The sequence below is a fragment of the Megascapheus bottae genome, chromosome 1, assembly GCF_031878675.1.
Source record: "Megascapheus bottae isolate mThoBot1 chromosome 1, mThoBot2.hap1, whole genome shotgun sequence".
Classification (NCBI taxonomy): domain Eukaryota; kingdom Metazoa; phylum Chordata; class Mammalia; order Rodentia; family Geomyidae; genus Megascapheus; species Megascapheus bottae.
The window spans coordinates 12450112-12467532 of NC_143509.1; positions in this window are offsets into that span (position 1 = coordinate 12450112).

Sequence of the window (17421 nt, forward strand, 5' to 3'; positions counted from 1 at the left end):
AACCTCACCCTCACCATAATCCTAACCCTAACTCTAACCCTCACCCTCACCCTCACCCTAACCCTAATCCTAACCTTAAAACTCACCCTATCCCTCACCCTAACCCTCACCCTAACCCTAACCCTCATCCTCACCTTAACCCTAACCCTAACTCTAACCCTCACCCTCACCCTAACCCTAATCCTAACCTTAAAACTCACCCTATCCCTCACCCTAACCCTCACCCTAACCCTAACCCTCATCCTTACCTTAACCCTAACCCTCACCCTCACCTTCACCCGCACCCTAACCCTAACCCAAAACCTCACCCTAAAGCTCACTCTCAACCTCACCCTAACCGTAACCCTAACCCTACCCCTCAACCTCACTCCAACCCTCACCCAAACTAAACCCTAATCCTAACCCTAACCCTAACCCTATCCCTACTCCTAATACTAACCCTCACCCTACCCTCACCCTCACCATCACCCTCACCCTCAACCTAACCCTAACCCTAACCCTCACGCTCACCCTAACCCAAAGCCTAACACTCACAAAAATCGTCACCCTAACCCTAAACCAAACCCTAACCCTATCCCAAACCCTATTTCTAACTTAACCCAAATCATAAACATAGCCCTAGCCCTAAACCTAAACATGACGCTAATCGAAACCTTAATCCTAACGCTAACGTAAGGGTCCCTAATACTAAACCTAACCCTCACTCTAACCCACACCCTAATCCTCACCCTAACCCTCTCGCTAACAATCTACCTCACCTTCACCCTAACCCTAACCGTCACCCTCAAACTCACCCTAACCTTAACCCTAACCCTAACCCAAGTCCTAACCCTAAACCTAAACCTAAACCTAATTCTAACCCTAAGACTCACCTAACCTAAACCTAACCCTAACCTCACCCTAACCCGAACCCTAACCCTAACCCTCACCCTCACCCTCACCCTAAACCTCACCGTCACCCTAATCCTAACCCTAATCCTAACCCCAAATCTACCCCAACCCTCACCCTAAACCTCTCCCTAACCCTTACCCTAACCATAACCCTAAACCTAACACTCACCCTAACACTCACCCTAACCATAATCATAACCCTAACCCTAACCCTAGTCCTAGCCTTACCCTAGCCCTCACCCTAACCCTAACCCTAAGGGTCCCTAAAGCTAACCCTAATCCTAACCCTAAACCAAATCCAAACCTCAGCCTAATCCTAATTCTAACCCTAACACTAACATAACCCTCACCCTTACTCTCATCCGAACCCTAAACCTTACCCTAACCCAAACCGTACCTCACCCTAACCCTAAACCTCACCCTAACCCTAACCCTCATCCTAACCCTCACACTAACCCTACCCTATCCCTAACACTAAACCTAATCCTCACCCTCACACTCACACTAATCCTTACTCTAACCCTAACCCAAACCCTCACCCGAACATTCACCCTCACCCTAAGCCTCACCCTCAACCGCATCCTCATCCTAACCCTCACTATCACCCTCACCTTAACCCTAACCTACCCATAACCCTAACCGTAACTCTCACCCTCACCCTAAACCTAAAACTAACCCTGACCCTCACCCAAACTCTCACTCTAACCCTAACTCTCAAACTAATCCTAATACCTAAACCTAAACCTCAACATCAACCTAACCCTAACCCTAACCCTAACACTATCACTTACCATAACCCTAACCCTAACCTTAAACCTATACCTCAACCTAACCATCACCCTCACCCTAACCCTAACTCTAACCCTAACCCTAACCCTAATTCTAACCCAAACCTTAACACTAACCCTAACCCTAACCCTAACACCTACCCTAACCCTAACCCTAACCCTAAAAATAACCCTCCCCCTAACCCTCCTCCGTACCCTAAAGCTAACCCTAAGCCTAAACCAAACCCTAATGCTAACCCTAACCCTAACCCTAACCAAAACCATAAAACTAACCCTAACCTCATCCTAAACCTAACCCTCACCCTAACCCTCAAACTACCCCTAACCCTCACCCTAAAACTAACCCTAAACCTAACCCTCAATGTAACCCTCACACTAACCCTAACCCTCACAATCACCATCACCCTAACCCTAACCCTAACCCTCACCTTAAACCTAACCCTAACCCTAACCCTAACTCTACCCCTAACACTAACATTAACCCTAATCCTAACTGTAACCATAACCCTAACCCTCACAGTCAACATCACCTGACCCTAAACCTAACTCTAACCCTAACACTAACACTAATCTGAACCCTAACCCTAACCTTAACCATAACCCTAACCCTAACCCTCACCCTCACCCTAACCCTAACCCTATCACTCACCTTCACCAGAACCATAACCCTAACATTAACCCTAAAACTAACCCTAAACCTACCCTAACCATAAACATAAACCATAACTCCTAACCCTAACCCTAACCCTAAACCTCACTGTAACTCTCACCCTAACCTTAACGCCAACCGTAACCATGACCCTAACCCTAACCCTCACCCTATCCCTCACCCTAAGCCTAACCCTAACACTAACACTACTAAAAACCCAAACGCTAAACTTATCACTAATGATATCCTTAACCCTAAACCTCATCCTCACCCTCACTCTAACTCTCACCCTCACCCTACCCACAACCACACCCCAACCCTCACCCTAACCCTAACCCTAACCATAACCCTAAACCTAACACTCACCCTCAACCTAACCCCAACTCTAAACCCTAACACTCAAACTCACCCTAACCCTAATCCTAACCCTAAGCCTAACCATAGGCCTAACCCTAACCCTCACCCTAACCCTCACCGTAATCCTAACCCTAATCCTAAACCTAAAAGTAACCCTAGACATAACCCTCAACCTAACCCTAACCCTTACCCCAACCCTAACCCTCACTGGAACCATCACCCTAACCCTCCCCCTAACGCCTACCCTAAACCTAATCCCAACCCTCACGCTAACCCTAACCCTCACCCTAATCCTCACCCTAACCCAAACCCTAACCCTCACCCAAACCCTCACCGTAATCCTAACCCTCACCCTAACTCTCACTCTAACCCTAACCCTAACCCAAATCCTAACCCTCACCCTAAACCTAACCCTAACCGTCACCCTAACCATAACCCTCACCCTAAAACTAACCCTAACCCTAAACCTAATCTTCTACCTCAACCAAATCCTAATCCAAATCTTATACCTAGCCTGGCCCTAGTCCTATGCATAACCCTAACCCTAACACTAACACTAACCCTAGTCGTAGCCCTAACCCTAACCCTAACCATAAACATAACCCTAAACCTAACCTTATCCCTAACCCTAACCCTAAAACTAAGGGTCCCTAATCCTAACCCTAACCCTAACCATGACCAGAACCCTAAACCTCAACCGAACCGTCAGCCTAACCGTAAGGCTAACCCTCATCTTCACCCTCACCCTAAACCTGACACTGACCCTAACACTAACCTTCACCATAACCCTAACCCTCACACTAACCCTCACCCTGAACCTAAGCCTAACCCTAACCCTAACCCTAACACTCACCCTAACCCTCACTCTCATCCTAACCCTAATTCTAACCCTAACCCTAACTCTAACCATCACACTAACCCTCACCCTCACCCTAAACCTAACCCTAAACCTCACCCTAACCATCACTCTCAACCTCACCCTAACCCTAACCCTAACCCTGCCCCTGAACCTCACCCCAAACCTCACCCAAACCTAACCCTAATTGTAACCCTAGCCCTAGCCCTCAACCTCACCCCAACCATCACCCAACCCTAACCCTAAACACAACCCTAACCCTAACCCAAACCTTAACCCTAATCCTAAACCTAACCCTAATTCTATTCCTAAGCATCACCCTAACCCAAAACCTAACCCTAACCCTCATCCTAACCCAAACCCTACCCCTAACCCTAATACTCACCCTCACCCTAACCCTCAATTTCACCCTAATATTAATCCTAATCCTAACCCCAAACCTACCCCAACCTTCACCCTAAACCTCTCCATAACCCTCACCCTAACCATAACCCTAAACCTGACTCTAATCCTCACCCTCACCCTCACCCTAACAATAACTCTAAATCTAATCGTAACGCTAACCCTAACCCTAGTCCTAGCCCTAGCCCTACCCTAACCATGAACCTAACCCTAACACTAACCCTAACCCTAACCCTCACCCTAACCCTAACCCTAACCATCATCCTCACCCTAACCCAAACCCTAACCCTAACCCTAACCCTAACTCTAACCCAAACCTTAAACCTAGCACTAGCCCTATCCTGAAACTTAACCCTAACCCTAATCATAACCCTAATTGTAAGGGCTCCTAAACCTAACCCTAACCCTTAACCCAAACCCTAACCCTAAACATAACACTAACCGTAACACTAACCCTAAACATAACGCCTAATTCTTAACACAAACCCTAACCCTAACCCTAAGGGTCCCTAAACATAACCCTTATATTCACTCTAGCCCTAACCCTCACCATAATCCTAACCCTAACTCTAAACCTAACCCTAACTCTAAAACTAACGATAAACATAACCTTAACCCTAACCCTAACCCTAACCCTAAGGGTCCCTAAACCTAACCCTAATCCTAACCCTAAACGTAATCCCAACCCTCACCCTAATCCTAAACCTAACCCTAAACCTAACCCTAATCCTAACGCTAACACTAAAGCTAGTCGTAGCCCTAACCCTAACCATAATCATAAACCTAACCCTAAACCTAACCTTATCCCTAACCCTAACCCTAAAACAAAGGGTCCCTAATCCGAACCATAACCCTAAACATGACATTAACCCTAACCCTCAACCGAACCATCACCCTAACCCTATGGCTAACCCTCACCTCACCTTCACCCTAACCCTGACCCTAACCATAACCTTCACCGTAACCCTAACCCTAACCCTAAACCTAACCCTCACACTAACCCTCACCCTAAACCTAAGCTAATCTTAACCCTAACCCTAACACTCACCCTAACCCTCACCCTCATCCTAACCCAAATCCTAACCTTAAACCTCACCCTAAACCTAACCCTAACAGTAAACCTAACCCTCACCCTCACCCTCACCCGAACGCTAAACCTAACCCTAAACCTAACACTTACCGTAATCCTAACCCTAAGCCTAAACCTCAACCTCAACGTAATCCTAACCATAATCCTAAACCTAAGCCTAACTCTTACCCTAACCATAACCCTAACCCTAAACCTAAACTTCCCCTAACCCTTACCCTCACCATAACTCTAACCCTAAACCTAACCCTACCCTACCTCTAACCCAAACCTTAACCCTAACCCTAACCCTAAAACTTACCCTAACCCTAACCCTAAACCTAAACTTAAGGCTCACCCTAACTCTCACCCTCACCTTAAACCTAACCCTAAGCCTAAAACAAACCCTAATCCTAACCCTGACCCTATCCCTAACCCAAACCGTAACCCTAACCCTAACCCTCACCGTAAACCTAAGCCTCACCCTAACCCTCAACCTACCCCTAACCCTAACCCTAAAACTAACCATAAACAAAACTCTCAGCATAACTCTCACCCTAACTGTAACCCTAACCATAAATCTAACCCTAACCCTAACCCTCAACCTCACCCTAACCCTCACCCTAACCCTAACCCTCATCCTAACCCTCACTCTAACCCTACCCTAACATTATCACTAAACCTAACCCCCACCCTCACAATTACACTAATACCTACTCTAACCCTAACCTTAACCCTCACCCTAACCCTTACGCTCAACCTAAGCCTCACAGTCACCCCATCCTCATCCTAACCCTCACTATCATCCTCACCTTAACCCTAACCCAGCCATAACCATAACCCTAACTCTCACCCTCACCCTAAACCTAAACCTAATCCTGACTCTCACACTAACCCTCACTCTAACCCTAACCCTGAAACTAATCCTAACACCTAACCCTAAACCTCAACCTTACTTTAACCCTGACCCTAACCCTAAATCTAACCCTATCACTTACCCCAACCCTAACTCTAACCTTAAACCTATACCTTACCCTAACCGTCACCCTCACCCTCACCCTAACTCTAACCCTAACACTAACCCTAACTCTAACCCAAACTTTAACTCAAACACTAACCTTAACCCTAACACTTACCCTAACTCTAACCCTAACCCTAAATCTAACCCTCACGCTAACCCTCACCCTCACCCTAAAGCTAACCCTAAGCCTAAACCAAACCCTAATCCTGACTCTAACCCTAACCCTAACCAAAACAGTAACCCTAACCCTAACCTCACCCTAAACCTAACCCTCACCCTAACCCTCAAACTACCCCAAACCTAACCCTAAAACTGACCCTAAACCTAACCCTCAACGTAACCCCCACACTAACCCTAAGCCTCACAATCACCATCACCCAAACCCTAACCCTAACCCTCACCCTAAGCCTAACCATAACCCTAACCGTAGCCCTAATTCTACCCCTAACACAAACATTAACCCTAACCGTAACCATAACCGTAACCCTCACAATCATCATCACATTAACCCTAACCCTAACTCTAATCCTAACACTAACACTAGCCCAAACCCTAACCCTTACCCTAACCATAACCCTAACCCTAACCCTAACCCTCACCCTCACCCTAACCCTAACCCTATCACTCACCCTCACCAAAACCATAACCCTAACACTAACCCTAAAACTAACCCTAACCCTACCCAAACCCAAAATATAAACCCTAATTCCTAACCCTCACCTTAACCCTAACCCTAACCATGACCCTAACCCTAACCCTCACCGAACCCTCACCCTAACCCTAACACTACTACAAACCCAAACCCTAAACTTATCACTAACCATAAACCTAATCCTAACCCTCACCCTCATAATCACCCTAACTCTCACCCTCACCCTACATCTCAACCACACCCCAACCCTCACCCTAACCATAACTCTAAACCTAACACTCACCCTCAACCTAACCCTACCTCTAAACCCTAACACTCAACCTCACCCTAAACCTAAGCCTAACCATAGGCCTAACCCTAACCCTCAACCTATCCCTCACCCTAATCCTAACCCTAACCCTAACCCTAAATGTAACCCTAGCCATAACTCTCAACATAACCCTAACCCTTACCCTAACCCTAAGCCTCAACCCGAACCATCACACTAACCTTCACCCTAACACTAACCCTTACCCTAACCCAAACCCTAACCCTAACCTTAACCCAAACCCTAACCGTCAACCCCAAACCTAACCCTAACCGTCACTCTAACCATAACCCTCAACCTAAAACTAACTCTAACCCTAAACCTAACCTTCAACCTCAACATAACCCTAATCCAAAACCTATACCTAGCCCTGGCCCTAGTCCTATGCATAACCCTAACCCTATTCCTAAACCTAACCCTAACACTCACCCTAGTCGTAGCCCTAACCCTAACCATAAACCAAAACATAACCCTAAACTTAACACTAAATCTAACCATATCCCTAACCATAACCCTAAAACTAAGGGTCCCTAATCCTAACCCTAACCCTAACCATGACCCTAACCCTAACCCTCAACCGAACCATCACACTAAACCTAAGGCTAACCCTCACCCTAACCCTGACTCTAACCCTAAACTTCACCGTAACCTTAACCCTAACCCTAACCTTAACCTCACACTATCCCTCACCCTAAACCTAAGCCTATCCCTAACACTAACCCTAACACTCACCCTAACCCTCACACTCATCCTAACCCTCACAATCATCCTAACCCTAATCCTAACCCTAACCCTAACCCTCATACTAACCCTAATCTTAAACGTCACCCAAAAGATAAACCTAACCCTAAACCTAACATTAATCCTGACTGTAACCCTAAAAATAATCTCACTCTAACCGTAACCCTAATCCTAAACCTAAGCCTAAATCTTACCCTAACCAAAACCCTAACCCTAAACCTAAACCTCCCCTAAACCTCACCCTCACCCTCACCCTAACTCTAACCCTAAACCTAACCCTAACCCTACCTCTAACCCAAAGCTTAACCCTAACCCTAACACTTACCCTAATCCTAACCCTAAACCTAAACCTAATGCTCACCCTAAATCTCACCCTCACCCTAAACATAACCCTAAGCCCAAAACAAACCCTAATCCTAACACTGACCCTAACCCTAACCCAAACCGTAACCCTAACCCTACCCCTCACCCTAAACCTAAACCTCACCCTAACCCTCACCCGACCCCTAACCCTACCCCTAAAAATAACCCTAAACCCAACTCTCACCGTAACCCTCACCCTAACCGTAAACCTAACCATAAATCTAACCCTAACCCTAACCTTCACCCTCACTCTAAACCTAACCCTTACCCTAACCCTAAACCTAACTCACACCCTCACCCTAACTGTTACCCTAACCCCAACCTAATCAAACCCTAAACCTAGACCTAGCCCTAATCCTATGTATACCCCTAACAATAACCCTAATCCTATCCCTAACCCTAACCCTAGTCCTTGCCCTAACTATAACCATAAACCTAAACCTAACCCTAAACTTAACGCTAACCCTAACTTTAACCCTAACCCTAACACTAACACTAAGTGTCCCTAACCCAACCCTAAACCTAAACATGACCCTAACCCTAACCTTCATCCTAACACTCACCCTAACCTTAACTCTAACAATAACGCTCACCTTCCCCCTCACCCTACCCCAACCCTAAACCTAACACTAATACTAACCCAAACCCTAACCCAAAACCTAACTTTAACCCTAACCCTAACCCTCACCCTCACCCTCACAGTAACCCTAAACCTAACACTAACCCTCAACCTAACGCTAACCCTAACCAACAACCTAATCCTAACCCAAACCCTCACAGTAACCCTAACCATAAACCTCACCCTCATCCTAACCCTCAACCTAACACTCAGCCTAACCATAAACCTAATCCTAACCCTAACCCAAACCCTACCCCTAACCCTCATCCTAATCCTAAACCTAACTCTTATCCTAACCCTCAACCTAACCCTAACCCTAACCCTACCCTAAATCTAAACATAAACCCTAACTCCTAACTATATCCCAAACCCTACCCCTAACCCTCATCCTAATCCTAACCTTAACCCTTATCCTAACCCTCACCCTAAACCCCACCCTCACCCTAACCCTAACCCTAACCCTAACCCTAACTCTAACCCTCACCCTAACACTAAAACTAACACTAACCTTAAACTTACCCTATCCCACACCCTACCCCTAACCCTCACTCTAACCCTAACCCTCACCCTCACCCTAACCCTAAAACTCACCCTAATGCTCACTCTCAACCTTACCTAACCATAACCATAACGCTTCCCCTCAACCTCACCCCAAACCTCACCCAACCCTAACACTAACCATAATCCTAACCCTAAACCTCACCTTCAACCTAACCCTAAACCTCATCCTCACCCTCACCCTCACCCTAAATCTAACCCTAACCCAAACCATAGACCTAGCCCTAACCCTCACCCTCACCCTAATCCTCACTCTCACCCTCACACTAAGCCTAACCCTAACCCTAACCCTAACCCTAACCCTACCCTATACCTAACCCTTACCCTTTCACTAAACATAAACCTCACCACAACCCTAACCCTAACCCTATTGCAAAGCCTATACCTAGCCCTAGCCCTAGTCCTATACATAACCATAAACCTAACCCTAATCCTTACTCTAACACTAACCCTTGTCCTAGCCCTAACCCTAACCATAACCCTAAACCTAACGCCAAACCTCACCTTAACCCTAACCCGAACCCTAACCCTAAGAGTCCCTAATCTGAACCCTAACCCTCATTGTAACCCTCACGCTAACCCTCACCGTAACTCTCACCCTAATCCTCACCCTAACCTTCACCTTCACCCTAACCCCAACTCTAAACCTAACTCTAACCTTCACCCTAACACTCAAGCTAACCCTCACCCTAACCCTAATCCTAAACCTAAACCTAACATTAACCCTTACTCTAACCCTAACCCTAATCCCAATCCTAGACCTAATCCTATCCCTAGTCCTTGCCCTAAACCTAACCATAAACTCAACCCTAGCTCTAAAGCTAACGCGAACCCTAACCTTAACCCTAACCCTAAACCCAATCCTAAGGGTCCCTAACCCTAACTCTAACCCTAAATCTAACTGTAACCTCAACATCACCCTCACTCTCACCCTAACCCTATCACTCAAACTGACCTTAACACTAACCCTAAACCTCACCCTCACCTTCACCCTCTCCATAACCCTCACCCTAACCCAAAAGGTCATTCTGAACCTCACCCTAACACTCACCCAATCCCTAACCCCAACCCTAACCCTAACGATAACCCTAACGCTAACCCTCACCCTAACCCTAACCCTAACCATCAAATAAACCCTAACACTAATCCTTACCCTCACACTGACCCGCATCCTAAAACTCACTCTCACCCTAAACCGACCCCTAACGCTCACCTTCACTCGAACCGTCACCTTAACCCTAACCCTAACCATAACCCTAAACTTAAGCCTCACCATGACCCTAACCCTAAACCTAACCCTAAGCTTCACCATCACCCTAACCATCACGCCCAACCTAACCCTCAACCTAACCGCAAACATCACCCTCAGCCTAACCGTCACCCTAACACTAAGCCTAACCGTAACCCTAAACCTAACCCTAATCCAAAACAGAACCCTAAACTTAACCCTAACCCAAACACAACCTCTAAGCCTCACCTTCAACCTAACCCTAACCCGAAACCTAACCCTCACCCTAAACCTCACACTAAACCTCAACCTAACCCTAACCTTAACCGTAATCCTAACCCTAACCCTAACCCTAACCCGCGTCCTAGCCCTAACCTTAACTGTAAACCTAACACTAACCCTAAACCTAATGCTAACCCTAACCTTAATCCTAAAGCTAACCCTAACCCTAAGGGTCCCTCCCTCACCCTAACCCTAACCCTAACCCTAACCCAAAACCTCAACCTAACACTCACCCTCACCCTCAACCTAACCCTAAACGTAACGCTCTCCCTCACTCTCACCCTCACCCTCACCCTCACCCTAACCCTAAACTTAACCCTCACCTAACCCTAACCCAAACACTCACCCTAATCCTAACCCTAACCCTAACGCTAACCCAAACCCTTACTCTAACCCTAACCCAAAACCTAAACCTAGCCCTAGCCCTAACTCTAAAGATAACCCTAATCCTAATCCTAACACTAACCCAAACCCTAACCCACAAACTAACCCTAACCTTAAACCTCACCCTCAGCCTCACCCAAATGCTAAACCTAACCCTAAACCTAACGCTAAACCTAAACCTTCACTAAACCTCATCCTCACCCTCACCCTAACTCTAAGCCTAACCCTAACCCTAACCCTACCTCTAATGCAAAGCTTAACCCTAACCCTAACCCTAACACTTACCCTCACCCTAAACCTAAACCTAACGCTCACACTAACTCTCATCCTCACCCTAAACCTAACCCTAAGCCTAAAACAAACCCTATCCTAACCCTGACCATAAAACTAACCCAAACCATAACCCTAACCCTAACCCTAACCCTCACCCTCAACCTAAACCTCACCCTACCCCTCACCCTACCTGTAACCCTACCCCTAAAACTAACCCTAAACCCAACTCTCACCGTAACCCTCACCCTAACCGTAACCCTAACCCTAAATCTAACCCTAACCCTAACCCTCACCATCACCCTCACCCTAAATCTAACCCTTACCCTAACCCTAAACCTAACTCACACCCTCACCCTAACTGTTATCCTAACCGTAACCCTAATCCAAACCCTAAACCTAGCCCTAGCCCTAACCCTATGTATAACCCTAACAATAAACTTAATCCTAACCCTGACCCTAACCCTAGTCCTTACCATAACCATAAACCTAAACCTAACCCTAAACTTAACGCTAACCCTAACTTTAACCCTAACCCTAACCCTAAGTGTCCCTAACCCAACCCTAAACCTTTCCATAACCCTAACCTTAACCTTCACCCTAACACTCACCCTCACCTTAACTCTAACCATAACTCTCACCTTCACCCACACCCTAGCCCAAACCTAACCCTAACACTAACACTAACCCAAACCCTAACATTAAACCTAACCTTAACCCTAACCCTAACCCTCACCCTCACCCTCACAATAACCCTAAACCTAACACTAACCCTCACCCTAACCCTCAACAAACCCAAACCCTCACCGTAACGCTAACCCTAAACCTCACCCTCATGCTACCCCTCAACCTAACCCTCAGCCTCACCATAACCCTAATGCTAATCCTAATCCAAAACCTACCCCTAACCCTCATCCTAATCCTAACCCTAACCCTTATTCTAACCATCACCATATCCCTAACCCTACCCTAACCCTAAACATAAACCCTAACACCTAACTCTATCCCAAACCCTACCCCTAAACCTCATCCTAATACTAACCTTAACCCTTACCCTAACCCTCACCCTAAACCTCACCCTCACCCTAACCCTAACCCTAACTCTGATCCTCACCCTCACCCTAACCCTAACCTTAAAACTCACCCTATCCCTCACCCTAACCCTCACCCTAACCCTAAACTTCACCCTAACGCTCACTCTCAACCTCACCCTAAAGATAACCCTAACTCTACCCCTCAACCTCACCCCAACCCTCACCCAACCCTCACCCTAACCCTAACCCTCACCCTCAACCAAACCCTAAAACTTATCCTCATCCTAACCCTAAATCTAACCCTAACCCAAATCATAGACCTAACCCTAACCCTCACCCTCACCCTAACCCTCATCCTGCCCCTACCCCTACCCCTAAAACTAACGCTAAACCCAAATTTCACCATAACCCTCACCCTAACCGTAACCCTAACCCTAAATCTAAGCCTAATCCTAACCCTCACCCCTCACCCTCACCCTAAATCTAACCATTACCCTAACCCTAAACCTAACTCACACCCTCACGTTAACCGTTACCATAACCTTAACCCTAATACAAACCCAAACCTAGCCCTAGCCCTAACCCTATGTATAACCCTAACAATAACCTCAATCCTAACCCTAACCCCAACCCTAGTCCTAACCATAACCATAAACCTAAACATAACCCTAAACTTAACGCTAACCCTAACTTTAACCCTAACCCTAACCCTAAGTGTCCCTAACCCAACCCTAAACTTAACCATGACCTTAACCTTAACCTTCACCCCAACACTCACCCTAACCTTAACTTTAACCATAACTTTCACCTTCACCCTCACCCTACCCCAACCCTAACCCTAACACTACACTAACCCAAACCCTAAACCTAAACCTAACCTTAACCCTAACCCTAACCTTAGCCCTCACCCTCAACCTCACATTAACCCTAAACCTAACACTAACCCTCACCCTAAACCTAACCCTAACCCTCACCCTAACCCTCAACCAAATCCTAACCCAAACCCTCACCATAACACTAACCCTAAACCTCACCCTCATCCTACCCCTCAACCTAACCCTCAGCCTCACCATAACCCTAATCCTAACCCGAATCCAAACCCTACCCCTAACCCTCATCCTAATCCTAACCCTAACCCTTATCCTAACCATCACCCTAACCCTAACTCTACCCTAACCCTAAACATAAACCCTAACACCTAACTCGATTCCAAACCCTACCCCTAACCCTCATCCTAATCCTAACCTTAACCCTTGCCCTAACCCTCACCCTAACACTAACCCTAACTCTAACCCTCACCCTCACCCTAACCCTAACCTTAAAACTCACCCTATGCCTCACCCTAACCCTCACCCTCACCCTAACCCTAAACTTCACCCTAACGCTCACTCTCAACCTCACCCTAACCATAACCCTAACTCTACCCCTCAACCTCACCCCAACCCTCACCCAAACCTCACCCTATCCCTCACCATAACGTTAACCCTAACACTCACCCTCAACCTAACAGTAAACCTTATCCTCTTCCTAACCCTAAATCTAACCCTAACCCAAATCATAGATCTAACCCTAACCCTCACCCTCACCCTAACCCTCACCCTACCCCTAACCCTACCCCTAAAACTAACCCGAAACCCAACTTTCACCGTAACCCTCACCCTAACCGTAACCCTAACCCTAAATCTAAGCCTAATCCTAACCCTCACCCTCACCCTCACCCTTACCCTAAACCTAACCCTTACCCTAACCCTAAACCTAACTCACACCCTCACCCTAACCGTTACCCTAACCCTAACCCTAATACAAACCCAAACCTAGCCCTAGCCCTAACCCTATGTATAACCCTAACAATAACCTTAATCCTAACCCTAACCCTAACCCTAGTCCTAACCATAACCATAAACCTAAACATAACCCTAAACTTAACGCTAACCCTAAATTTAACCCTAACCCTAAGTGTCCCTAACCCAACCCTAAACCTAACCATAACCTTAACCTTAACCTTCACCCTAACACTCACCCTAACCTTAACTTTAACCATAACTCTCACCTTCACCCTCACCCTACCCCAACCCTAACCCTAACACTACACTAACCCAAACCCTAACCCTAAACCTAACCTTAACCCTAACCCTAACCCTCACCCTCAACCTCACAATAACCCTAAGCCTAACACTAACCCTCACCCTAACCCTCAAACAAATCCTAACCCAAACCCTCACCGTAACGCTAACCCTAATCCTCACCCTCATCCTATCCCTCAACCAAACCCTCAGCCTCACCATAACCCTAATCCTAACCCTAATCCAAACCCTACCCCTAATCCTCATCCTAATCCTAACCCTAACCCTTATCCTAACCATCACCATAACCCTATCCCTACACTAACCCTAAACATAAACCCTAACACCTAACTCTATTCCAAACCCTACCCTAACCCTCTTCCTAATCCTAACCTTAACCCTTACCCTAACCCTCACCCTAAACCTCACCCTCACCCTAACCCTAACCCTAACTCTAACCCTCACCCTCACCCTAACCCTAACCTTAAAACTCACCCTATCCCTCACCCTAACCATCACCCTAACCCTAACCCTCACCCTCACCCTCACCCTCATCCTAACTCTAAACCTCACCCAAACGCTCACTATCACCCTCACCCTAACCATAACCCTAACTCTACCCCTCAACCTCACCCCAACCGTCACCCAACCCTAACCCTAACCCTAACCCTAACCCTCACCCTCAACCTAACCCTAACCCTTATCCTCACCCTAACCCTAAATCTAACCTTAACCCAAACCATAGACCTGACTCTAACCCTCACGCTCACCCTAACCCTCACCCTCACCCTAACCCTAACCCCAACCCAAACCCTAACCCTAACCCTAACCTAACCCTAACCCAAAACCTAACCCTCACCCTAACCATAATGCTAACCCTCACCCTAACCCTAAACCTCACTAAAACTAACCCTAAACGTAACCCTCACTGTAACCCTAACCCTAACCCTAACCCTAACCATCACCCTCACCCTATCCCTATACCTAACCCTTACCCTTTCACTAAACCTAAACCTCACCACAACGCTAACCCTAACCCTAATCCAAACCCTATACCTAGCCCTAGCCCTAGTCCTATACATAACCATAACCCTAACCCTAATCCTTACCCTAACACTAACTCTAGTCCTAGCCCTAACCATGACCATAACCCTAAACCTAACCCTAAACCTAATGCTAAACCTAACCTTAACCCTAACCCGAACCCTAAACCTACGGGTCCCTAATCCTAACCCTAACCCTCATCATAAGCCTCACGCTAACCCTCACTGTAACTCTCACCCTAACCCTCACCCTAACCTTCACCTTCACCCTAACCCTAACCCTAACCCTAACTCTAAACCTAATGCTAACCCTCACCCTAACACTCAAGCTAACTCTCACCCTAACCCTCACCCTAACCTTCACCTTCACCAACCCTAACCCTAACTCTAAACCTAATGCTAACCCTCACCCTAACAATCAAGCTAATCCTCACCCTAACCCTAAACCTAAACCTATCACTAACCCTCACTCTAACCCTAACACTAATCCCAATCCTAGCCCTAATCCTATCCCTAGTCCTTGCCCTAAACCTAACCATAAACTTAACCCTAGCTCTAACCCTAACACGAACCCTAACCTTAACCCTAACCTTAAACCCAATCCTAACGGTCCCTAACCCTAACCCTAACCCAAATCTAACCGTAACCCTCAACATCACCCTCAGCTTAACCCTAAACCTATCACTCAAACTGACCCTAATACTAACCCTAAACCTCACCCTCACCTTCACCTTCTCCCTAACCCTAATCCTAACCCTCACCCTAACCCAAACCGTCATGCTAAATCTCAACCTAACACTCAACCTATCCCTAACCCTTAGCCTGACCCTAACAATAACTCTAACCCTAAACCTCACTCTAACCCTAACCCTAACCATCAGACAAACCCTAACCCTAATCCTAACCTTAACCCTTACCCTCACACTGACCATCACCCTAAACCTCACTCTCACCCTAAACCTATCCCTAACGCTCAGCTTCACTCAAACCATCACCTTAACTCAAACGCTAACCCTAAACTTAACCCTAACCCTAAACTTAATCCTAAGAGTCCCTAATCCTAACCCTAACCCTAAATCTAACCCTAACACTCACTGTCACCCTCAACCTCACCCTAACCATAAACCTAAAACTCAAACTCACCCTAACACTAACCCTAAACCTCACCTTCACCCTCACCGTCACCCTAACAGAAACCCTAACCGTAACCCTTACTGTCACCCAAACTCTATCCCTAACCCTACCCATAACACTAACCTCACACTAATACTAACCCTAACCCTAACCCTAATCCTAGCACTAACCGAAACCATAAACCTAAATCTCATCCTAAACCTCATTCTAACCCTAACAATCACCCTAATCCTAACCCTAACCCTAATCCTCAACCTCACCCTAACCCTAACCCTAATCCTAACCCTAACCCTAAACCTCACCCTAACACTCACCCTAACCCTAAACCTAACCCTCATCCTAACCCTAACCGTCAACCTTCCCCTTACCCTCACCCTAACCCTAACCCTAACCCAAACCCTAACCCTAACACTAACCCTAACCATAACCCTATCCCTAACCCTTACCCTAAACCTACCCTAACCCTAATCCTAACCCTAACCTTAACCCAAAACCTAAACCTAGCCCTAGCCCCAACCCTAAACATAACACTAACCCTAACCCCAAACCTAAACATGAGGGTTTCTAAACCTAACCATAACCCTTAACCCAAAGCTAACCCAAACCATAACCCTAACTGGAACACTAACCCTAAACACAACCCCTTAATCCTAACCCAAACAAGACTAAAAACCCTAAGGGTCCCTAAATCTAACGCTAACCTTCACTCTAAC